This window comes from Callithrix jacchus, chromosome 15, assembly GCF_049354715.1.
Source record: "Callithrix jacchus isolate 240 chromosome 15, calJac240_pri, whole genome shotgun sequence".
Classification (NCBI taxonomy): Eukaryota; Metazoa; Chordata; class Mammalia; order Primates; family Cebidae; genus Callithrix; species Callithrix jacchus.
In genome coordinates this window covers 11,880,908-11,899,450 of record NC_133516.1, presented here as the reverse complement: position 1 = coordinate 11,899,450, position 18,543 = coordinate 11,880,908, and the positions used below count along the sequence as shown (strand labels likewise).

At 41.9% G+C, this 18,543-nt stretch overlaps 2 protein-coding genes and 1 long non-coding RNA gene across 61 annotated transcripts in view; 1 reads left to right on the top strand and 2 right to left on the bottom strand.

The window, feature by feature from the left end:
• Positions 1-18,543, top strand: part of LOC144576556 (uncharacterized) — a 537,019-nt gene that overhangs the window by 56,647 nt on the left and 461,829 nt on the right. The gene's annotated exons all lie outside the window — the stretch shown is intronic.
• Positions 1-18,543, bottom strand: part of LOC108590407 (uncharacterized) — a 105,923-nt gene that overhangs the window by 79,190 nt on the left and 8,190 nt on the right. The gene's annotated exons all lie outside the window — the stretch shown is intronic.
• On the bottom strand, positions 1,040-7,706 carry LOC144579485 (uncharacterized). The gene is made up of 3 exons (XR_013527159.1): positions 7,401-7,706; positions 6,680-6,816; positions 1,040-4,713 (listed from the first exon to the last, which is right to left on the bottom strand). It is a non-coding gene; the product is annotated as an uncharacterized LOC144579485 (long non-coding RNA).

Here is an 18,543-nt window from a genome sequence, read left to right as displayed (position 1 = left end):
AAAACATTTCCAGAGTAATTCAGTGTGGGGTGCTCCACTGGGGACCTGTCATACTATATGTCAGTGTGGGGGTGCTCCACTGAGGACCCGCCATTCTATATGTGAATGTGGAGGTGCTCCACTGGGGATCCACCACCCTATATGTGAGTGTGGGGGTGCTCCACTGGGGACCCGCCATCCTATATGTGAGTGTGTGGGTGCTCCACTGGGGACCCGCCATCCTATATGTGAGTGTGGGGGTGCTCCACTGGGGACCCGCCATCCTATATGTGAGTGCGGGGGTGCTCCACTGGGGACCCGCCATCCTATATGTGAGTTTGGGGGTGCTCCACTGGGGACCCGCCATCCTATATGTGAGTGCGGGGATGCTCCACTGGGGCCCATCATCCTGTATGTGAGTGTGGGGGTGCTCCACTGGGGACCCACCATCCTATGTGTGAGTGTGGGGGTGCTCCACTGGGGACCCACCATCCTATATGTGAGTGTGGGGGTGCTCCACTGGGGACCCACCATCCTATATGTGAGTGTGAGGGTGCTCCACTGGGGACCCACGATCCTATATGTGAGTGTGGGGGTGCTCCACTGGGGACCTGCTATCCTATATGTGAGTGTGGGGGTGCTTCACTGAGGACCCGCTATCCTATATGTGAGTGTGGTGGTGCTCCACTGGGGACCCGCTATCGTATATGTGAGTGTGGGGGTGCTTCACTGCGGACCCGCCATCCTGTATGTAACTTCTACCTTCAAGTCTCCTAATGGTTCCACATGTCTGCTGAAGCTCCAGCTGTCACATACAAGTTGCAGACTGGCCAAAGGAGGAAAAACAGAAGGGCTGTAGAAGGCGGGCCACACAGGCGCTTGAGCTGCCTTCTCCCAGCCTTCCCAGAAGGCCCACAGGAGCTTATCACTTCTCTTGCTTTTGCTGAACCTCAGTCACATGCTCCCACCAAGCCAGAAAGGAAGCTTAGACATAGAGCTCTTTATTCCAGGCAGCAAATGCTCAGCGGAAGCTTGAGGCTCTGTTAGAAAGGAGGGGAGGCTGAATTTGGGAAGAGTCGGCCAGCAGGCTGTCGCAGGGCTGGAACGCTTTCTGCTGTAGGGTTTCCTCTGCTGTCTCTGCTGCAGTCTGCTGGGACTGCTTCTGCTGCCCCCATAGGTGCCAGAAAAGGTGCTGGGGGCTAAAGTGTGGTTTCCTGAACCTGGATGTGGCCATGGGGCTCTTATTACTCGCTGACTGTGCTCCGCAGAGCTCTGCAGACACAGTGCAGTCTCTGAGGCCCACCAGGCTTGCTCCCTGCTGACCTCCCCTCCTTACCCCTCCTTCCCCATACTGTCCCTGTGTTCCCATGGTGCTGACCCCCTTCCTGTTCTTCAGACATGCAAGTCTTTTGAATCCTCTGCACCTTTACCCACCCTCCCCTTTCTGGAAACCATCTCCTCTCTTGTCTGCCTGAAGAATTTATCCTTGTGTTGGATTCCCACCCTATCCACACTCTCATAGTATCTGGAGGACATTTGTCAGTCGGGCACTGCGGTCTCTGTCTGTGATCCCGGGGATTACAGGGAGTCTGAGGCAGGCAGATTGCTTCAGCCTAGGAGTTTGTTCGGCCTGGGCAACATGGTGAAACTCTGTACAAAAAAATGCAAAGATCAGCTTGGTGTGGTGGCACATGCCTGTAGTCCCAGCTACTAGGGAGGCTGAGGTGGGAGGATCGCTTGAACCCAGGAAGCTGGGGCTACAGTGAGCCCTGAGCATGCCACTGCATTCCATCCTGGGAGAAAAACTTATCACACTTCTGTGTCTACCTCACAGGGCCCCTGAGAACAAAGACCTACCCCACAGTGCCTGGTGTGGGGCCTGCCTGAGAGGGGAACCCCTACATACTGTTGAGTGGTGTGGCAGGGAACTAACCAAAGGCTGTGTGGGAAGGGACTGGCTGTCAGGAAAATACCTGGGAAAGGTCCCTTGTGAGATCACTGACCTTCCCAGGGGACTGGGCAATGACTCATCTCACACCCGCCGGTTGGAGGTGAACCAAAACCCCCCAATGCCTCTTCATGCAAATTTCCATCTAGTGGAGTCCAAGCAATGGGTCAAGGGCCTGGGGTGCTTGTTTGCTGAGTCTCCTGAATTCTAGAGAAGACAGGCTAGGGTGGGATGGGGTGGGTGGGGGCGGGCAGAGGACTGTGTGAACACCAGCGTACGTTCTGCAAATAGAGGGAGGGTCGAGACAGAGTCCTCGAGACAGAGTCTGAGCTACACCTGCCTTTGCTTCTTTTTTTTTTTCTTAGACAGAGTCTCTCTCTGTCGCCAGGCTGGAATTCAGTGGTGCAATCTCAGCTCACTGCAACCTCCACCTCCTGGGTTCAAATGATTCTCCTGCCTCAGCCTCCCAAGTAGCTGGAACTACAGGCATGTACCACCATGCCTGGCTAATTATTGTATTTTTAGTAGAGACGGGGTTTCACCATGTTAGCCAAGATGGTCTCGATCTCTTGACCTGATGATCCACCCTCCTGGGCCTCCCAAAGTGCGGGATTACAGGCCACCCACCACCCTTTTTCTAGGACTCAGAAAGACCTGTGACCTTGATTAAACCTCTACAGGGCCAAGCATCTCTTTTAAAACCTGTGACCCAATTGTGACAGAAATCAGTCATATATGTGTGGTCATGTACATAGGCCGTGTGTGTGGTCATGTACATAGGCCATGTGTGTGGTCGTGTACATAGACCGTGTGTGTGGTCATTTACATAGGTCATGTTTGTGGTCATGTACATAGGCCGTGTGTGTGGTCATGTACATAGAGTGGCTCATACGGGCTTTCTGAGCTACTTTACAATGCAGAGCAGCCCTACCCCAGTCGAATCACCTGCCCATCTGTTTTCCACCACACTCCTACAGGGAGAGGAGGAGAGGCAAGGAGGGCCAGTAGAGGGAAGGAGAAGGGGTGAGAACTAAACTCCTCTGACAGGTTCAGTCTGTAACATCTGTGAACTTGGCACTTGTGGTTGAGCCATCTGCCAGCCCAGCCTTCTGTCCACCACCCAGAGACATACCTACACCTACACACACCAGACATCTCAACTGCCATCACCTCCAGCCACCCCACCAACGCTTCCTACATAGCAGGTACACCTTGACCAGGTACCACATGTCTTCTTGACCGGTTTAGGATGCTGTTCACTTGTGAACAACTAAGTACTTCTTTTATTTATTTGAGTTCACTCATTACCACGAAAGAAGAGTCCTAGTTTCATCTTGAGGAAGACTTTTTTTTTCTTTGTTTCTTTCTTTTTTTTTTTTTTGAAGACAGGGTTTCACCATGTTGGTCAGAATGGTCTTGAACTCCTGACCTCAGGTGATCCACCTGCCTTGGCCTCCAAAGTGCTTGGATTACAGGCATGAGCCGCCACGCCCAGCCTGCCTTTTTGTTTTCAACGGGTGCACTACTCAGTTTAGGAAATTGTACTCAGTTGAGAAGATTCTCTATTGCTTATAAATGCCAGCCATACCCAGTAGGATTTTAGCAGAGATATGATCACCTCTCTAAGGGAACGACTCGCTAGTGATTTCTAGTCTCCTGGAGTTCTCCGAAGCCATCTTTATTTTTCACCACGAGTTAGTCCTGGAAGACACATTTGAGAGTGAATTCTCTTTCTCCATAGCAATAGTATGAACCTAAAGAGACTCTTCGTGTTCGACGAAGAATTATGAGGGCGAACAACAGAAAATCAAATACCATAGATTCCACACTCTGAGTGACATATGCAGGCAAGGGATATCATGTATGAACAGACTACAGAGAGGGAAATAAAACAAATCGTTTCACTGCTCATCCTCAGTATTTTTCAAATCTGAGGTTTCAGAATGTATAACAGTTTAGGGAACTGGTGAGTAAAGATTTCTTGTAACTGAGCTAATGATCAGTGAAACAGCCTTCTTCAGAATCCACTATGCTAGCCTCCTGCTTTTGCCATTTATCCAGTAATATTAAATACATTTCCAAAATGTATTTTCTTTGTTCTTCTAGTTTTGGTAGCTTTTCAATGCCTTTAGCATTGTACTGTAGAGTCAAAGTAATAGTGACATTTACTTAATCACCCTCTTTTTGGGTGCAGGCTCCATGAAGGCAGGTATAGTTGCATATTGAATTCAGAATTTCATCACTGGTATCTCCGAAAGCACCTGGCACTCAGTAAAGAGTGGAGTGATCAGCACAGTGATTCTCCTCTCCCTTCTCATCTCTTTAACTCTTCCACCCTCCAGGCTTCAGGTGATCCCAGTGCTGTCTCTTACCTGGTGTTCTTCAGCTGCCCCTTCAATGGGACAGTGTTTGTGAGCCCCGTGCTCCTGAGAGTTAGAGCACAGCGAGCAGAGCAGACTCTTGTCCGTGCCACAGAACATCTTCTTTGTTTCCCTATGGGTCCCACATACTTGTTTCTCAGAGCTCAGGAATTGCCAGAGACTGGCTTTCCCAGCAGTCGTCACTAAATTCTACAGAAAAATGTTCATTTTGAAATTTTTTTGGTGTGATGGTTCCCTGCACTCAGGGCAGTTGGAAGGACTTTGGGCTCCATCCCAGGAAAGGCAGAGACAGGGTCTACAGGAGCTGTGCCCACAGCCTATGTGACAGGGTCTACCAGGTAGTTCAGGCAGATGACACAGGTGAGTTCCTTCTGGAAGGCCTGTGGGAAGTCTAAGTCCATCTTCCTAGGGGAAGAAAACCACACGAATTTAATCTTCTACCCTGGAGAGACAAAGGACCAAGCAAAACTTGAATCAGGTTGTGATTGAATAACATCCTTTTTTTCCTAGAGAAAAATAGGCTTTCATCTGCAAGGACAGAAATAGAAAAAGTAGAAAACTAAGGCACTAAGAGACATCAACCTGTGTAGAAAAATGTGATTGTTCTCCAACCGACACACAAGCAGCTTTCCAAACCCTAATTTTGTGCTTAGAAGAATGTCCGATTTTTTGAGGTGTGTGTTAGTGTCCACCAAGTTACCTGGGCTTCTGGGATATCATCAACCCATAAACTCATGGGATGAGTCTTGAATGGTCTGAAACTCAGCCACACTCTCAATTGCCAGTGATTGGTTTGGAGAAGGGAAACTAAGCTCTTCTACTCTCACTGTTTGATTTAACTGTAACAACCATCCATCAGAGTTTTCCAGAGGGCCCCTGCTTGAAAATGTTAGAGCAGAGCTCATCCATTGACCAAAATCAGACAAAGCTAGCCTTTACTCCCCAAGGCAAAACAAACAAACCAAGGCAAAGGCACTTCTCCAAGGTAAAACAAGCAATCATTGTTTTACTAGGCTGCTGAGTTCATTCAATCAACAAAACCTTTCTGGCATGTGTTTACTATTCCTGGACTGTCTGTTAATTTGGGGCTATATTGATACAATGCAGAAGGGTACACAGAGGATAGAAATATTTTCTAAGCTCTTTGGAAGCATTGTCATTACTCTTTCACAGAGTCAGAAAAATACTAAGTATCATGCAATAATGATAGGCTCTAGACAGTAAGGTGGTGTTTTAAAGGGAAGGAAAAAAAATGTGGGCCAGGCAAGGTAGCTGAAACCTGTAATCCCAGCATTTTGGGAGACCAAGTCAGGCAGATATTTTGAGCTCAGGAGTTCTAGATTGGGTGACATGATGGCAAAGTTTCTAGATCAGCCTGTCTCTAAAAATACACACACATGGGCGGGTGTGGTGGCTCACGCCTGTAATCCAAGCACTTTGGAGGCCAAGGCAGGCAGATAACCTGAGGTTGGGAGTTCAAGACCAGCCTGACCAACATGGTGAAACCCTATCTTAAAACACAGACACACACACACACACATATTATAGATTATATATGTAAAGCCCAACATGGTGGCCCATGTGTATAGTCCCAGCTACTTTGGGGGATGAGGCAGAAGAAATTGCTTGAGGTATTAAGTATGGGCCATAGTGAGGCTTATTTCCACCACTGCACTCCAGCCTGTGTGTCCCTGTTTAAAACAAAGAAACAAAGGAAAAATCTAAAATCCTGGTTTCTACACAGTATAAATACAGAAGCCCTCCATTTCTGACATTTCTGCATGATTGCCAGTGAGACTTTTCTGCATGAGTACCCATTTCTGGCTTTCTTCGACAGAGTGACTGAGGTTTCTGAAGAGACTTTTACTGTGTTTTAGAAAAAAGTGCTTGCCCAAATCATTCAATGCCCTCTACCTGTGTATAGCCATACATGGCAACACAGGCACATTTTCACTAGCAGAGCAGAATGTAACACATTTATACACATAGATTACAACAGCCCTAACCCATTTACAGAGTCTACAGAGATGAAAGAATCGCCAGATATTTGTAAACTACTGCAAAATGCTTATAATCTATAAAACAGCTAAGAAATACATTAAGTAAAAAATCAACCATAACGTTAATTTGAACATCATGAAGCAAGACAGATGACAAAAATGTTTAATTTTTAAATAGGTTGAATGGAGCTTGTAAACCTATGGATTATGTTTAAAATAATTTTAAGAAATAAATGGAGCTGTTTTCAAAACTCAGAAAATGACATCATTTCATCTAAAAGAAATCTAAGTTTGCAGATAAAGTCCCCAAATTTTGTTTGTTTTGATATGTAACCTAAGAGCAGCTCCTACTCTGGAAAGAGTACACTTACCTCAGAAATAGATCTACATTCTCGCCAAGGCTTGCTGTCCAATAAGATGAAGTCAGCTCAGGCATCAGGGTCTCACAGTGCAGTGGCGGTAGCCTGTGGAAGTCTCCAAGGCCAGTTGCAAAGCCACTCTGTGGTTTCTGGAGAAGAATGAGTTTTGCTCCTGAAGTGTCCTTTTATACATCTCTGAAGACCACACCCCTTTCTTCTAATTGGATTTCAGGGGCATAGGTGGGTGTTAACATAGTTAAGATTCTTTCAAACAATTTTTTTTTTTTTTAATGGAGTTTCACTGTGTCGCCCAGGCTGGAGTACAGAGAAGCTGTCGCAGCTCACTGAAACCTCCACCTCTGAAGTTCAAGCAATTCTCCTGCCTCAGCCTCCCAAGTAGCTGGGATTACAGGTGCCTGCAGCCAGGCCTGGCTAATTTTTTTTCTTTTTTTTTGCAATTTTAGCCGAGAGGGGGTTTCACCGTGTTGGCTAGATTTATCTGGAATTCCTGACCTCAAGTGATCCGCCTGTCTTGGCCTACGAAAGTGCTGAGATTACAGCCTGAGCCACAGCCCCCAGCAATTCACTTTTATCGTAATGTAAGAATTTAATCTAAGGACACTCCTGGCCTCCCCACTCCAGAAGGGTTATTTTTCCTGCTCCTTGTGCTCCAGATGAAGCCTTCCAAGAGCCTCTCAGCAGCCATGGGACATAGGATTCCCTCCTATATTACCTGGCACTGCTCATCCCAGCTCAAGGGATATAGGGAGAAAGTCTAGAAAGCTCTTGCAAGGTGCAGTGGCAGGCTCCTGAAGTCCCAGCTACTGTGGAGGCTGAGGCAGGAAAATCGCTTGTGCCTGAGGTGGAGGTTGCAGTGAGCCGAGATCGTGCCCCTGCAATCCAGCCTAGGTGATATAGTGAGATTCTGTCTCCAAGAAAACATAAATCAATAAATATAAAAAATAAAAATTGATGATTAGAAATACAATGTAAGATCTTTATGACAAAATACAAAGTAAGCAGAAAGAATAGAAAATTGTAAATAGAATTTGATTACTTTAACAAATATAGAAAAAAATTAAAGGGATTTAATCAATTAGTATAATAATTGTGTTGTCTTTAGGGAAATATTGGGAGAATTGTTTCCTTATTGTTTATAATTCTTTCCAATATTTTGTGGGTAAGAAGTCAATAACAAGAATAACAATTTCAGTAGATTCAAACACAGTGTATTCCATGAAGCTGATTTTCTAACTTTAAAAGAAAAATGATGTTTTCCCTCCTTGACAAGATGCCTCATCATCAGAAATATGGTTTGTTTAGAACACACAGCTTTTTAGTCCTTGAGTATTTCTGTATTTGTTTCATTTTCTCCAAATGATGGTAAAGATCCAGTCTGAGTCTCTATTTGATGCTTACAATTCCTGAAACAACTGAGCAGTGCATTGCACTTAATAATTTCCCACTAAGTAAATTAAACTGAATGTTGCATTTCCAACCAAAACTGTGAAACCAAAGGAAGAACTATGTCTTCATCCTTCTTTTCTTGTATCATTTCTTTCCCCTGTAACAAAGGATACAGGGTGTTAACACAAGGTACAGAGAAAGAGAATGTGTGTATGTGTGTGTGTGTACATGCATTTACATATGTGTAACCACATCGATTTTTGTATTTGCAGCAATGCCTTGTGATTTTGATTCAGAAGCCCACAGCATTTTATTAAAATTATGTTTCATTTGATTGTCTCATCTGTTTATGGGAGCTGCTAACAGGGATTCTGTGTTTCATTTACCATATACTATTACAAAATCTGAGCTCATGATACTAAATTCATAAATATTGAACACAGCCAAAATTCAAATTATTGGGCTTTTAGGTATTTCTATTTTTCCTTTGTCAACAGGGTACAACTGAAATAACAATATGGACTTCCTATTTCATTCTAAAACTAGTATTGATTTAGGCAAGTTAGTTAACTCCTGACCTTTTGTTATCTCAACTATGAAATGGGGCTTCTACCCTGCCCAACTGGCAGAATTGCTCTGAAGATTAAAAATCACATGTTGTGTAAATATTCAAAACGGTAATTGGCTCATAGAAAGTGATCAGCCAGTTGTAAATGCTAACTGTTAGTAAAACTAAATTACAAAATGAAAGAGATAAATTAATGAGTAAAATAATTACTGCTTTCTTAATGTAGTGATTGTTCTCATCAGTTAATTAAGTTGTGACAGAATTGGTATGTTGAATTCAGTGACTCAGGGTTCATCTACTCAGGGCTGTGGATACACTTTCGGTTATGTTGAATCACTCTGATTGCAATAGCAACCCCATCACTCCTTTTGGAATGTGAGTTCTGAGAAGGTGTTTACATCATAGCAGGCAGCCAAATATTGTAGAAAGACTAAAATAAACACTGTGTCGTGTGTTAGCTTTAAAAATAAGACTATTATTAGTTAACATTTGGTAAATATTTTTAATTTGTCGGGCATCTTACTAAACATTGGTAGGTTATCTTATTTTAATATTGATAATACTTCTGTGAGTAGATTACTAGGATACCTGGGTGAAGAAAGTCCTGTCTGCATTTGCATACCTGGGGTTATCAGTTATTGATTATTCTGGCATAAATAATCATCACTATCATTTTTCCCATTGGCACATGCAGCTGTTCCTGTGCTTTCATAAGCCTCAGCACAATAGTATTTTATAAGACTTAAAAATATGGTACCTATGTATGCTATTGTTCTTAATTTGCATATTATAGGATCTTAAAATATACATTGAATGCTTGAAAAATAGTGACTTGAATTGTACAGGTCTACTTAGGCACATTATTTATTAAAACTAAATACAGTCAGCCCTTTCTGTTGATTTTGCATCAGCAAGTAAAAATGGATAGAAAATACAGTATTATTCACCGTAATCCCAGGTACTTAGGAAATCGAGAAAGGAGGATTGTTTGAGCCCAGGAGTTTGAGGCTGTCGTGAGGTGTGAGCAAGCCTCTGCAATCCAGCCTGGTGAGAGACTCTTTAAGAAAACAAAACAAAATACAGTATTGAAAGAAAGGAATCACATATGCGAATGGCCACCTCTTTACTTTTAAAGATGGTGAACTATGACTTGCCAAATTATTTTTTTGTTTTCAAACTTATATTTTTAAATATTAGTATTGCATACAGAAAATGATTTTACTAAAAATATCACAAAGTAGAAAAGATATCAATCCAGTAAAAAGGCTTTTAAGTGAGGGAATTTATTTCTATGGAACAGATCTCAACAATTATTTTTTGTTCAGCTTTGTTATGTTACAACTTTCATCACAGAATGATACTCAGGACATGAGCTTGAATCTGAGAAGCTCAGATGTAGCTAATAAAGAACTAACGAAAAATGTAAGGTAAGAGAATTATTAATGTGTTTCTAAAAACAAAACGAAGTAAAACAAAACTGTTACATTCCATTTGGACTCTTAGACACGGTTTCTGGAATTGTTTTCTGTTTTATATTATTGCCTACTTCACTGTCTTAACAATGTGAAGACCAGGGTGTCAAAGGGCATGAAGCATGTGGTGAGAGTTGTGTTATGCCACTTAGCCCAAGGGGATCAGGTGCGGCTTCAGATTCCACATACTCAGCTACATTTCCTCACCGAGGAACAGCAACGTAATCCAGAAAGTCTTAGCCGACTCTGAGAGTGCTGTGCTTAAATTATTCTGAAAATCACCTGAAAAGATGAAATATCAAATAATTTTGACTGCCGTCTGGATTATTATACTGATATATCCATTTCATCTGTTGAGTGGTTTGTTCACTGTCCGCCTGTGAATTCCACAGAAGAGGAGGGCCAACTTTTTATATATACGTGTCTTTTCTGCAGGACTTGAGTATGCACAAATTTTGATATCTATCGAAGTCCTGGGACCAATCCCCAGAGATGGCTGATTAAATTCAGTTTTGTTCTGAAATTCTATTTTGTGTATGGAAATACATTTTCATGAAGTTAAAACTATATTCACCTTATTTCTCATTCCAATCTGTTTGAGAAATTAATGATCACCTGATGTTTATGTTTCTGTAATGAGCATTTATCGATCTTCAGGGTTCTCAGATATGCTTTTTTATAGGTAGGAAAAGAAAACATAAGTCCCTCTTAGAATGTCAATTTTCCTCTTTTTTTGTACCGTGGAAAAATATCATAGTTGATTTCTTGCAAGCCATTAGAACATTTCAAAATATATGAAGTAAATGATAAATATAATACATTGTCATGCAATGTAAGATAATTTTTGCATATCTTTATTTTCAGTATCTTTCTGTTTCTTATTTTAAAATAATGGATATTTTAGAAAACGTAAAGATCAAGTAAGCCACAGTAGAAATTAAGTATCTCCCTAGTTCCATCAGAAAAATATAAAATCATGGTTATATTCTTATGTGTATAATTCTAGCCCCTTTCCTATTTTAAATATATTTTTGTTTATGTATACACAAAACCCAGTCAATCCTTCTATATGTAATGTATATAATCAACATATATTTATTCTTTCCTATGTTCGGTATTTAGAGGTGCTTTTCCTCCTACACCTTGACTATTCCTTTTTTTTCTGCCAAACATTGACTATCTGCAGGTTGATCTTATATGTATTGCAGAAGGGGTTAGGTCATCGGACAGCCAGAAATGGCTCTGACTTTCTGTCCAGGGATTATCAGAGGGTCGGGCTCAGGAATAAGAGGATGTTTTAGGAATTTTGATTAGTTGGGCAATGGCAGGATATGTTCAACTTACCCATCGCCCTCGCTTATTTCATGGTTGTTCTTAAGCTACAGGTTCTCACACTGTCTCTCAAGCTGGAGGTCAGTGGTGCAATCTTAGCTCACTGCAGCCTCAAACACCTGGGCTCAATCAATCTTCTTACCTCAGGCTCCAAAATCACTAGGACTAGTCATGTGCCACAATGCTCAGCTAATATTTGTACTTATTTTTCGAGATAGGCTGTCCCTATGTTGCCGAGGATGGTCTCCAACTCCTGGCCTCAAGCAATCCTCCCACCTCAGCCTCCCAAATTTATGGGATTAAAAGCATGAGCTACCACTCTGGAGCTTATTTAGCTATTTCAGAATTTGTTCTTCTCTTTCTGGTCTATTGTATGAACTCTCTTATCTTGTTTTATAAAATATTCTTCTGCCGTGGTCATGTGAAACATTACCAAATTGTTTCTGCTGATTCTTTACATTTTAAGTATTCAAACATGATAGTGTGACTTTTTAAAAAAGAATAACAACAACAACAAAAATCCAATAGAAGTTTGGCTAATCAGAAACAAGACTTTAATGACCACTGCTGTGCTATAACTTATTATAATGCATTAAAAATCAGGACTTACTTGTAATGTGCCTTGAGACAGAAAATTCAGTCACTTGATTTCTCAGACCTCAGTTTTGTCCTCTGTGAAATACTGATACCAACTGAGTGTAGTTTATTTTGAAGAATTTGGAAACTGTAACTAAATACTCTGGTACCAAGCATGATTGCTGTGTTTCCTATATTGTTGTTACTTTTGTAGCACTGAACCACTTACCCATTTAAGTTTTTGCTCAAAGTGAAAATATAATTTATTAATACATATTTCATAGACTAGCATTTTGTTTTGAGACCAAGTCTCTCTCTGTAGCTCAGGCTGGAGTTCAGTGGTGTGACTGCGGCTCACCGCAACCTCTGCCTGCTGGGTTCAAGCAATTCTCCCGCCTCCTGAGTGGCTGGGACTACAGTTGTGCACCACCATGCCTGGCTAATTGTTTGTATTTTTAGTAGATTTGGGGTTTCACCATGCTTTCCACGCTAGCCTCACACCCCTGACCTTGTGATCAGGCCACCTCGGGCTCCCAGTGTGCTGTGATTACAGGCTTGTGCTACCTTCCCTGGCCAGACTAGTCTTTAGAGATAACTGAATGTGGAAGTTCAGCTGACAAGTGACTTGTTGAAATTGTTAAATTAGAAATATTCAGTGTTAAAACTGTAGCATGCTCTTGTGATATCATTGAGGCAACTAATAAACACCATCCTGTTTTACCAACAGGCATGTCGACCATGCTCCAAGCAGCCACAGCAAGTATTCAAGGGAGTCATTTTCAGGAATTTCTGATGCTCTGTTTGATATTGAAATGAAAGCGGATCCTTGCAAAGCCAGGGGAGAAGTGAAGAGAAAGATTGCTGTTGCAGGCAGCTGCAGAGGCTTTGAAAGCAGCAGCCTGAGAGGATTTTTTAGAGAGCCCACATTGAATGTGTGGTGTATCACTCAGAAAGACTCATGGTGGGGATATTGATGAAGTTTAAACAGTATATTAGAAATAAAGCTGGACACTATATACTCATGTGAGTGTTCATATATTTATCTGCGTATCTATTTTTCTTTTATTTTCTTGTTATGGACTAAAAATTTAAAAAAATTATAGACAAGGTTATTCTGAAATGGAAGAATTAAACCCTGTATTACATCCAAGGGGAATGGGTAAATATGGTAAAACTCTCATCTGGCATTATCAGAGAATCAAGTCTAATCTGTTCATGTCACCTCACACATAGGACAACATCAGTATGTTATAGAACAAACTGGGGAATGTGCACAACTGCTCCAAGCCAGAGGCTTATGCCCTGCCACCTTCCAGGGGTGAGGATCACTGTCTCTGACTGGGACAGTGATTAAATCACACTTTTAGTAAATGTGATCACTGTAGCATTAGAAACTTATTAAAAATATCTTATTTATATAAAACAGTATCATATAACACACAAGGATAGAGAAAAATAGTAATGAACATTTGTGAACCTACTAGCTGTATTAAGAAAATAGTATTTTCAACATCTTTGGGTCCCCCATGTACTCATGACAGTGTGCTTTTTCACTTTTTTGAACTGTATGTTTATCGTTATTTCCTGCTATGATTTCATCACACATGGCTATATTATTTACGTTTTTGTTTGATGTAGTTTACTATTTTATATGAGTGAAATCATACCTGTATATTTTTATGGTACTTTATTTTGTTTCACAAGTCTTCAGGGGTTCAGCTAGATAGAGATAGATAGATAGATAGATAGATAGATAGATAGATAGATAGATAGATGATAGAGAGCATTTATTCAAATGAAAGTAAGATTCATGGTCCGTCAAGACAGAGAAAACATATAATAATGTGAATAGGGAAAGTTATATAAAGAATGATGAATTATAACAATTTGAACAATGAAATATTGTCTAGTAAAATGTAAGAAGAAGTCTAAATAATATGTGACGAGCACATATAAGGCAGTGCCATTGCTTCCAGGGTGAGTTTGAGAAGCCAATGAACAGTTCCCTCCTACCTTGGCCTCACTGAATGTTAACAAGTCTCTGTGGTGTTGCATGTGAAAAACAGTGTAAATCCACACTTCAGGACTCCCCAGAAACTTGCCTTCTGGGCCACTTGTAAAGCTGTTTGGTAAGATATGTCATCTCAGAGGGGCTCCACTGCAAGTTTGAAAAAAGGCCAGTATCGGAAGCTCTTGGCTGCTGAGTTCTCCCGGCCACCATGAAGTTGAAGAAGCGAGTGTTGTAGCAGCAGCCTGAGCTACAGAACCTGGGAGCTGGTGTACCCGGGCATACCCTCTGGGCCAGATACCAGACATGTCATTTCCAAAGCAGATTGGAAGCACTTTTTTGGAATTTCTCTCCAATGTCTTCTACTCACAGAGATGGACATGTTAACACTTGGCAAAGAAAGAAAAATATTTAAAGGGTCCAAATCTATTTCTGTAAATAATCAAGAGTGAGTTTGTAGTGGATAACCCAAAGGTGGATACATGGTGCATCATAAAATATATTCGTTCATTTTCTGCTGATGTACACTTGGAATTTTTTTGGTTTTGTGAGCACGTCTGCTAATGCAAATAGTCAAGAGGTTCTCTTTCCTGACAGTATCTTCCGATAGGTGGAATATCTGGGTTATAAAATCTGTGGATCTTCAATTCTACTGGGCAATGCCACTTATCATTTTAAAGTGATTTTATTTATTTATATTTCTACTAACAGGGTAATTACATTATATAAAACAATAAACATATGGGTTATTGTGGCAAGTTAAAGAAATATAAATAGTTCACTCTTATTAAAATCCAAGGCATTTGAGGGAAGAACAGTTTATACATTGAGCATCAAATACTTCAAAAGTTTTGGAAGACATACAGAGGAGTGTAACTACTTTCTTGTAGTTTATCAAAATCCCATAATAAGTTTAAGCAGGTAGGAATATAGGCACATCTGCATTTCAGAAAGCATTCTAACCTAGATGAAACAGAAGGGCATCAATCCAGCAGGAGAACATAACTAATTTGTGTGTGTGTGTGTGTGTGTGAGAGAGAGAGAGAGAGAGAGAGACAGGGTCTCACTCTGTCACCCAGGCTAGAGCGAGTGGCTCAACACAACCTCTACCTCCTGGGCTCAGGCAATCGTCCAACCTAAGACTCCCAAGTAGGTGAGATTACAGGCGTGCACCATCATGCCTGCCTAATTTTTGTATTTTTTGTGGAGATAGAGTTTCACCATGTTGCCCAGGCTGGTCTTGAACTTCTCGGCTCGACTAGTCGATCCATCCAGGCCTCCCAAAGTGCTGGGATTACAGGCATGAGCTACTATTCCAGGTCCCAAAATCCTTTGTCATGGTAACCGCTGTCATGTGGACTTTACCCTCAGAAAACATAAGACTACCCTCTTCTGTTGGATTTCAGCTTGGGTGTTACTTCTATTAGGAAGACTTTCAGGATGACTGTCCCTTCCTTTGTATCACCTACTAGACCATGAGCTCCTTAAGGACTGAGTTTTGCTTTTTTTTTTTAATTTACTTTCATTTTTGAAACTCGTGCAGAACATGTAGGTTTGCTACTATTTTGGCTCAAATCCCTACCAGTATGGAAAGTCCATAGTAGACACTCATTTTGTGAGTAACCAGAGAAGCACCCATTTGAGACCCTCTGAGACATTCTGTGCTTTGAACAGAAGAGCTGCACTTCATTGTAGGAATTGCACAGTGCCTTTGTTATGGGGTTTGGCTGGGCTTTTTGTGATGTCATTGATATAGAGTTGGACAGTAGTATAGATGTGGGACAAGGTGAGGATCATTATTCTATAAAATGGACCAAAATCCTGCACCACACTTGAAAGCTTTGTTAACTTTCAATCAATTCTGCCAGCATGCAAGAAGCATTTCCCCCAAAATACTGCATGCTTAGGAACATACTGTGGCAACATATTTAATGTCACTGATAGGAAAACCGTTTTCAGAGACAGACTTCCTGGGTTCAAACCCTACAATTTGAGTATGGCTATGGGCAAATTATTGAAGTTTCCTGTTCTTAGGTTTCTTAACCTTTAAATGAGTATAAAATGTTATTTATGTCATGGGGTTGCTGTGAGAATTAAGCTAGAACATGTGAGGCACTTAGAACAGTCTGCAGCATAGAATTCATAATGAATAAATGTGTGATAGTTTCACTTGAACGACAGTAAGTTTTGGTTAGTAATGAAATACAATTTTTCCCTCTTACCTATTCTGCATGATGACACAGTTGTAGCATAATAGATGGTAACTTTTTTAGCCTCTAGCACTAGAATTTGCAACTAATATTTCTTTTTTATGCATCTCATAAGTTGCTTATTGTTTATTTCTGTCTAATACAGGGCATTCTACACAACATGGCATTGAAGTTTTACTGAAAAGTTAGAATACTAGAAAGTCTTTCTTCTCTACACTTAGGCAGATAATATACAACATTTTAAGAAGTGTTTGACATTTAAATGTTTCAAAGAACAACATTTCTGGAAAACTCTCCATATATGTATCTATGATCACCTTTTCTTAACTTTTTTGGATCTATCTTTCGAAGCCCAATGCTGATCAAATGACACTTCAGAAAACATACTAATTTACAATGCCATGGATTGATTAAAAAGACAGCCACTTGATCTTTTTCTAGGATACGCTGGCTTTTATAAAGTATGTAATTGTTTTAATGTCTGTTAGTATGTAAAGGGTGACATTTAGATTTTTACTTTTTCAATTTCTAGCAAAGTTTGTTAAGTTTATAGAAATCACCTAAATTCCCAAAGTAGCTGTAATTTATTAATACAACTACGTGTAAACATTGGTGATTTATTAAATCATGGTAAATGACAACATAATCTATCATATGACAACTGTGTTAAAATATCTTTTATACACTATTGAAGATAATTATGCATATAATTATTGTGTAAATAGCAGTCAGGTGCCTTGACTAATGCCTGAAATTCCAGCAATTTGGGAGGTGGAGGTTAGTAGATCACCTGAGGTCAGTAGTTTGAGACCAGCCTGGCCAAGATGGTGAAATCCCATCTCTACTAAAAATACAAAAATTAGCCAGGCATGGTGGCAGACACTTGTAATCCCAACCACTTGGGAGGCTGAGGCAGGAGAATTGCTTGAATCTGGGAGGCAGAGATATGGATACATTGTTATTTATGTACATGTATATGTAAAGTATCTGTCTTAGAATTATTCAAAAAGTTGTGTGAATTGAAAAACTTTTATTTTTATATAAAATAATTATCATGAAATAGTCATAAAATAGTAAAAATAAGAAAAAAAGGCTGATACAACTAAATTCACTAAGCATTATATATACAATTATATGAAACACAATTGAGTTCCTCGAGACACTTTTTGTCTTTGGCTGGACCTGGCGCCTTGCCTTACGTGTGGCCGGGTCTTGCTCCAGGTCATGCCTATGACCGGGCCTTGTAGTGGCCCTTGCCTTGCCTGCAGCCTGGCCTTGCACCGGACCTTGTCTTTGGCCGGGCCTTGTGCCTTGTGTTTCCTTTGGCCGCGGCTTGCGCCAGGCCATGCCTGCGAATAGGCCTTGCACCGGCCCTTGCCTTGCCTTTGGCCGGGCCTTACCTGTGGCCGTGTCTTGCTTTTGGCCGGGCCTTGCTCCTTGCCTTGCCTGTGGCCAGGCCTTATCTTTGGCCAGGTCTTGCACCTTGCCTTCCTTGTGGCTGGGCCTTGCCTGTGGCGAGGTCTTGCCTTTTTCTGGGCCTTGCACTGGGCCATGACTTTTGCTGGGCCTTGCCTTCCTGTGGCCGGGTCTTGCGCCTTGCCTTGCCTTGCCTGTGGCCGGATTTTGCGCCAGATCTTGCCTTGCCTGGCACCTTGCCCTACCTGTGGCCGGGCCCAGCCCATGGCCGGTCCCTGCCTGTATCCAGGCCCTGCCTTTGGCTGGGTCATGCCCGAGGCTGAGAGTCGCCTGTGGCCGGGCCTTGCGCCTTGCCTGTGGCCGTGCCTTGAGCCGGGCCTTGCATTGCCTGTGGTTGGGCCCTGCGCCTTGCTTGCCTTTTGACAGGCCCTGTGCCTTGACTTGCCTTTCCTGTGGCCGGGTCTTGCCTGTGGTCTGGACTTACCTGTGACTGGGCCTTGCCAGATGACCTGGGTGGGGACCACAGCATGGGATGGGAGATGTGGCGCACAGGCAAGGTGGGAGTGACTCTGGCTGCTCCAGGCATAGCCAAGTTATTCCTTAGCTTCCTGCCCTCAAATCTGCAAATGGTGAGTTTTTCTTTCATTTATTATTTGAGATGGAGTCTCACTCTGTCTCGCAGGCCAAGTGCAGTGATGCAATCTCACCTCACTGCTACCTCTGCCTTTCATGTTCAAGCTATTCTCCTGCCTCAGCCTCCCATGTAGCTTCGATTACAGGTGCATACCACCACGCCCAGCTAATTTTTATATTTTGAGTAGAGACAGAATTTCATGTTAGCCAGGCTGGTCTCGAATTCCTCACCTCAGATGATCCACCCACCTGTG